The sequence below is a fragment of the Capricornis sumatraensis genome, chromosome 14, assembly GCF_032405125.1.
Source record: "Capricornis sumatraensis isolate serow.1 chromosome 14, serow.2, whole genome shotgun sequence".
NCBI lineage: Eukaryota > Metazoa > Chordata > Mammalia > Artiodactyla > Bovidae > Capricornis > Capricornis sumatraensis.
Window position 1 is genome coordinate 37794768 of NC_091082.1, and position 6340 is coordinate 37801107.

At 42.9% G+C, this 6340-nt stretch overlaps 1 non-coding gene across 1 annotated transcript; it reads left to right on the plus strand.

Moving 5' to 3' along the window:
- Positions 1-3200: 3200 nt before the first annotated feature.
- TRNAG-CCC (transfer RNA glycine (anticodon CCC)) lies at positions 3201-3273 on the plus strand. The gene has a single exon. It is a non-coding gene; the product is annotated as a tRNA-Gly (tRNA).
- The last annotated feature ends 3067 nt before the right edge of the window (positions 3274-6340 follow it).

The following is a 6340-nucleotide window of genomic DNA, read 5'->3' on the forward strand; positions in this document are numbered from 1 at the left end:
CCCTAGAGAAAAACATGCATTTGTGAGTAAAGGGACACAGACAAATGTATTCATTGGACCGTTGCAGTGAAGAGTGAAAATGAAAGATGGCAGATTCTATTTACCTTAAGGATAAAGTGGTGACTGGACGGAGCACAACGTGGGCCTCTGGGGTGCTGGCAGTGTTTTAATTTTTGATTGGAGACTGGTTTATACAGGCGTGTTCACTTTTTGGAAATACACTGAACTCTGATGCTTCGTGCATATTTCTGTATGCATGTGATTCTTCAACAGAAAGGTTTTGGTTATTTTCCTTTTAAAGATCAAGAAGAGAGTTTTCCCAGCTCTCAAGGGGTTGACCTTGTAATGAAAGTGCATTCCACGGGGCTAGCAGCGTGGACTTCTAGGAGGATAACAGAAACATAGATTCTCCAGCCCCACCCCAAACCTACTGAACCAGAATCTGGATTTTAACAAGATTCCCAGGTGATTTGAATACACATTTAAGTTTGAGAAGCACTGATCTAAAGTATAAAATTAGAGGCAGAAAAGCACAGGGGCTTTCCTAGTGGTTCAGTGGCTAAGTCTCTGTGTTCCCAGTGCAGGGGGGCCTGGGTTCGATCCCTGGTCACGGAACTCGATTCCGCATGCTGCAACTAAGACTAGACACAGCCAATAAGTAAATAAATAAATATTTTGTTAAACAAGGAAGAAAAGAAAAACACAACATGACAGTATAATAAATGATGTCATAGAAGGAAGCACAGGGCGCTATGGAGGCCAGAAGAGGCACCCCTCACCGAGACCAGCTCTTCTGCCCCACAGAGTTTGCTTCCAAGCTCAGTAATTCTGAGAGGACCTAACTGCCTGATACACTGATTTAGAACCTCAGGTTTGCTCCCTCCCTTACTTTTGGTTTATCATTTTTAGTGAAGAGCAGTAATTGGCTAGAATTAATACAAAAGAAGCCTGGGTTTCAGGCCAAGAAAGTGCTGCTGTGCTTCTGCAGTTGTTTAAAAAAGATAAATGGTCTCTATAGCTAGGGACAAAGAAAAGTAGGACAAACACGAGGAGAGCCTGATGGAGGAGTGCTTTGCAAATAATTAGTGGCTAATTTTAGCCCACCAGTTACCTATTTTTTCATTATTTAGTAATACTGAGTTCCAAAGTCAAAAACTGACCCTGCAGAAAAGACCCCCAAACAATATTTAAGATCCAGTGATCCTATCTCACGTAATAGACACTGAAGGCAGGGCCTTATCAGCATCTCAAGTGCGAAGAGTCATTACCTCTCTATTTCTTCTATTTGTCATTCCTATGATCACTGTTATTATATTTCCCCAAAGTATTTGCTCTTTCACAAATGGGATCATAAGAAATGAACACCAAATGTAATGCTGTTAAACACCATGGAGAGATGATTTCTTGTCTTGTATGGCATACTCCCTTTAATTTATCTTTGAGTCACAATAAATCATTTTAATTATACTACTACACTGCTAACTCATGTAGTGTGTGGTCTACTCTTGGTGGCTCAAACGGTAAAGAATCCAATTGCAATGCAGGAGACTCATGTTGGATCCCTGGGTCAAGAAGATCCCCTGGAGAAGGAAATGGCAAGCCACTCCAGTATTCTCGCCTGGGAAATCCCATGGACAGAGGAGCCTGGCGGGCTACAGTCCATGGGGTTGCAAAGAGTCGGACACAACTGAACAACTAACACTGGCATGGAAACGCTTTCTACTCAGTTTGTGACTCTTTAGACTTAAGCCTCTTTGAGTCTGTATTTCTGACTCCTCAAGATTATAACATGCATTCATCTCTGCTGAGACTGAAAGCAAATTTTAGTTTTAATAGACACATTTTCTGATTCTTCAGTCATGTTACATTCTATTTCTAATATTCAAGTTGATAGCATCTCTTCCCTGCAAATGGGTGCCCTCTTCAAATTTAGTGAATACTTTCAGTATCTTCATCTAAATTACTGATGAAGAACTAGCCCCGGAGAATGTCATTGAGTTAATAAGGAGCCACTGATAATCACTGACTGTTAAGGAATTTTTAGTAGGCTAATAGTATCTCAGCATCTGACTTAGAAAATCATGTGAAATAGAATCAGCTGCTTTATTCATATTCACATGGGCTCCTTCTCTCTACCCCACCGTCCACTCTCCACCACCCACCACCATGTATCCTGCCCCTGAAGCACAAAAGGAAATAACATTGGTTTGGCATAATCTTCTTTTCACCAACCCATGCTTTGGCATTAAACATGTAAGGAAATAAGACCGTTTTCTTTGCATCATAGCCAAAGCACTCTGCAGCAAACCCACTGTGGTTTCTGAGTAGCATTTAATAAGTGGAACAGAGAACAGGCTGGATCACTTGATGCCCGGAAAGACACACAGGATCAGTTATTTATTAGTAAAAGTGGTAGGAATGACTCAAGATCCAAGACCTCAAGGAATGATTTGAGGTCACCAGGGTCTGGGAACGACCCTTCAGGAGGACAAGCAGCCACTCTGGATAAGATCAGACCTCCTTCCATAATCCCATTCGGCATCTTGAACAGACTACAGTCACAGCCAAGGGAAGCTCCCAATCTTTTTTTTTTAATCTAAAATAGACATGCAGACAATCACCTAGCAAAGACAACTACATACTGTGTGATAGGAAAACATACATTGATCTGTGTTAAATGATACCTTAGCCAAGCTCAGGCAGGCCCCATAGAGGTCTACTCCTCTGCTTTAACTTGTCCTGCTTATTTGCTTTTTGAATAAAATCGCTGCCATTTCCATGGGTCTCCCTAGGAAATTATTTTCAGAGAAGTAATCCTCATTCTTCTTTTCCTTGTTCTAACTTGACCGTAGAATATGCAAAATTTGTTCAGGGTCAAATATCTGCTCTTTGCATATCAGGTTCCTTTTCAGTGTCAGAACCTTTGTTTCAATTGTAAGCAGCTAGGTAGCAAGGACTATATAGGGGTGTGTGTGTGTCTGTCTGTCTGTCTGTAGATTCTTTTCTTAATACAAGTATTCCTCATCCTGTGGCAAAAAAGAAAAAGTTTGCCAGATTTTAGCACTAGAATGTAAATAAAGCAAGGAATTAAATCCCTAATAATGGCCTGAAGACTCTGAATTTCAGGATTTAAAAATTCCTTTCTCATTGAATTCAGTGGGTTGAAATTGCTATGCTAAAATGTTGACAGGGAAGGAACTTCCTTGGCGGTCCAGTGGTTAGGACTCTGTGCTCCCAATGCAGGGGGCCTGGGTTCGATTCCTGGTCAAGGAATTAGATCTCACATGCTGCAACCAAGACCCAACACAGTTAAAAGAAAGTTGACCTGGGATGGCATGCACTTCTGGCTGAAAGAGCTGCAGAGAGGCCGGTGCTCAGGAGCACCTGGTCACACCCGTGATGCCCCTACCGACACCAGCACAAGTGCTTCTAGACCAGGTCTCAAGGGCCTAACACAGTCACTTCTTTTCTCATGATCTGACAAATGCCTGGGAATCAAGTCTCCAATTCAGAAGGCTCCCTACCTCCCAGACTCCCTTCCCTCTCCCTTATTCCCCCGTATGGCTTCACCAGGCCTCAGCCCCACTCTCTTAACTCCAGGTCTCAACCCCAGTGGGTCAAAGGCTTAATCTCCCCTCTCTTCTGCCTAATACTCCTCTCTTTGGCTCTGTGTCCTAACCTATCCTCCCTCGACTCTACCGCCTCCAGAACTCATCTCCCCAAAACAGTGTTCATGATGCAGAATCTCACTTTACACCCAACTTAGCTGGTATATCTGGTTTTCCAAACTGAGCACCACATGCAGTGTGATCTAAGTCACTTTTAACACCCACAGGTGATAACTGGCTACACTCAGAGGAGGGGACTTTTAGCCCCACAGCAGAACCACTGAATTTCTCTGTGCCCAATGATGTATTTGTTCTTGCAGAGCTGAGTTATACATACATATGCTCATGCAGCTCTGTGGTGGGGTTAATGGCAACCTCCTCCATGAGGGCTTATGCCAAACCCAAGTCTGCTGCACCCAGAGCCCCTGCCCCTGCAGCAGCCCACTGCAGACCCATACTTCCTTAGGAGACACTCAAACACAGTTCTGTCTCAGTCTCTGTGCGGTCTCTGGGTCCTGATGTGCACAAGGTTTATTTGAGGCCTCTGAGCATCGCTGGAGGGTATGGGGTTTGATTCTAAACATGATTTCGCCCCTCCTACCATCTTGCTGGGGCTTCTCCTTTGCCCCTGGACGTGAGGTATCTCCAGTGTCATGCAGCCGCCGCTCCAGTGCCTATTATCTTGCTGGGGCTTCTCTGCCCTTGGGTATGGGGTACCTGACCTGATACCTCACAAGACCCCTGAGACCACCTGACCTGCCTCTTGAGAAATCTGTATGCAGGTCAGGAAGCAACAGTTAGAAGTGGACATGGAACAATAGACTGGTTCCAAGTAGGGAAAGGAGTACATCAAGGCTATATATGTAACCCTGCTTATTTAACTTATATGCAGAGTACATCATGAGAAATGCTGAACTGGATGAAGCACAAGCTGAAATCAAGATTGCCAGGAGAAATGTCAATAACCTCAGACATACAGATGGCACCACCCTTATCGTGAAGAAGAACAAAAGAGCCTCTTGATGAAAGCGAAAGAGGAGAGTGAAAAAGTTGGCTTAAAGCTCAACATTCAGAAAACGAAGATCATGACATCTTGGTCCCATCACTTCATGGCAAATAGATGGGGAAACAGTGACAGACTTTATTTTGGGGGCTCTAAAATCACTGCAGATGGTGACTGCAGCTATGAAATTAAAATACGCTTGCTCCTTGGAAGAAAAGTTATGACCAACATAGACAGCATATTAAAAAGCAGAGACATTACTTTACCAACAAAGGTCTGTCTAGTCAAAGCTGTAGTTTTTCCAGTAGTCATGTATGGATGTGAGAGTTGGACTATAAAGAAAGCTGAGCGCCAAAGAATTGATTCTATTAAACTGTGGTGTTGGAGAAGACTCTTGAGAGTCCCTTGGACTGCAAGGAGATCAAACCAGTCCACCTAAAGGAAATTAGTCCTGAATATTCACTGGAAGGACTGATGCTAAAGCTCAAACTCCCATACTTTGGCCACCTGATGCGAAGAACTGACTCATTTGAAAAGACTCTGATGCTGGGAAAGACTGAACGTGAGAGGAGAAGGGGACAACAGAGGATGAGATGGTTGGATGGCATCACCAGCTCAATGGATATGAATTTGGGTAAACTCCGGAAGCTGGTGATGGGCAGGGAGGCCTGGTATGCTGCAGTCCGTGGGGTCACAGAGTCAGACACGACTGAGCGACTAAACTGAACTGACTGATGTTCATACATTTAACCAAGGAAAGGAAAGGAAAGGATGAATTGAGAAAGTAGCATTGAAGTATATACACTACCATGTGTAAGATAGATAACTTGTGCGAAGCTGCTTTATAACACAGGGAGTCCCATCTGGCGTTCTGTGACAACCTAGAGAGGTGGGATGGGAGAGTGGTGGTGCTCAAGAGGGAGATGAGATATATATATATATATATATATATATATATGACTGATTCAACTTGCTGTGCAGCAGAAACCAACACAACATTGTAAAGCAATTATCCTTCAATTTCTAAAAAAAAAAAGGCAAAAAAAATGCATTTGTTAAATATCTGCCATGTGCCAAGCAAGGAAGAAATAAACAATATAATATTGTTATCCTCAAGAAACTAACAATATAGTAGTAGAGTCAGATAAATAAAGATAATGATGGTATGAAACAGTAAGAAAAAAATCAGTAATAGTGAAATGCAGAGGGTATTATTTTGGAAGCTTGAGAAGAGGTATCCTAACCAGCTTGGAGAAGGAAATGGCAACCCACTCTAGCATTCTTGCCTGGGAAATCCCATGACTGGAGGAGCCTGGTAGATTACAGCCCACAGGGTTGCAAAGTCAGACATGACTGCGCAACTAACACTTTCACTTTTCACTTTCAACCAGCTTGGGTTAGGGAAGACTTTTTGGAGAAGGCCGGGGTATGATCTAATTTATTGCTTTCTGGGCGGGAAACACAGAAGTAAGGCAGCAAGTAAAACCGAATTACATTTCAGAAAATCAAACCATAGACCTATAAAGCTTCAGTCAACATATGGAAAAATTTGTATCATGCCCTTGACCAAATACATCCAATCTCAGTAGGCAGTTTCTTGCTGTGAGCACAATTAGATGGTACAAAGATGTCAGTTTGAGGTAGTCATGAAATCCCTGGACGATGTTTTGAGGATTCCAAGTTCACTTTCTCTGCGCCGACTCATTAACGATTTTCGTAACAGATCTTC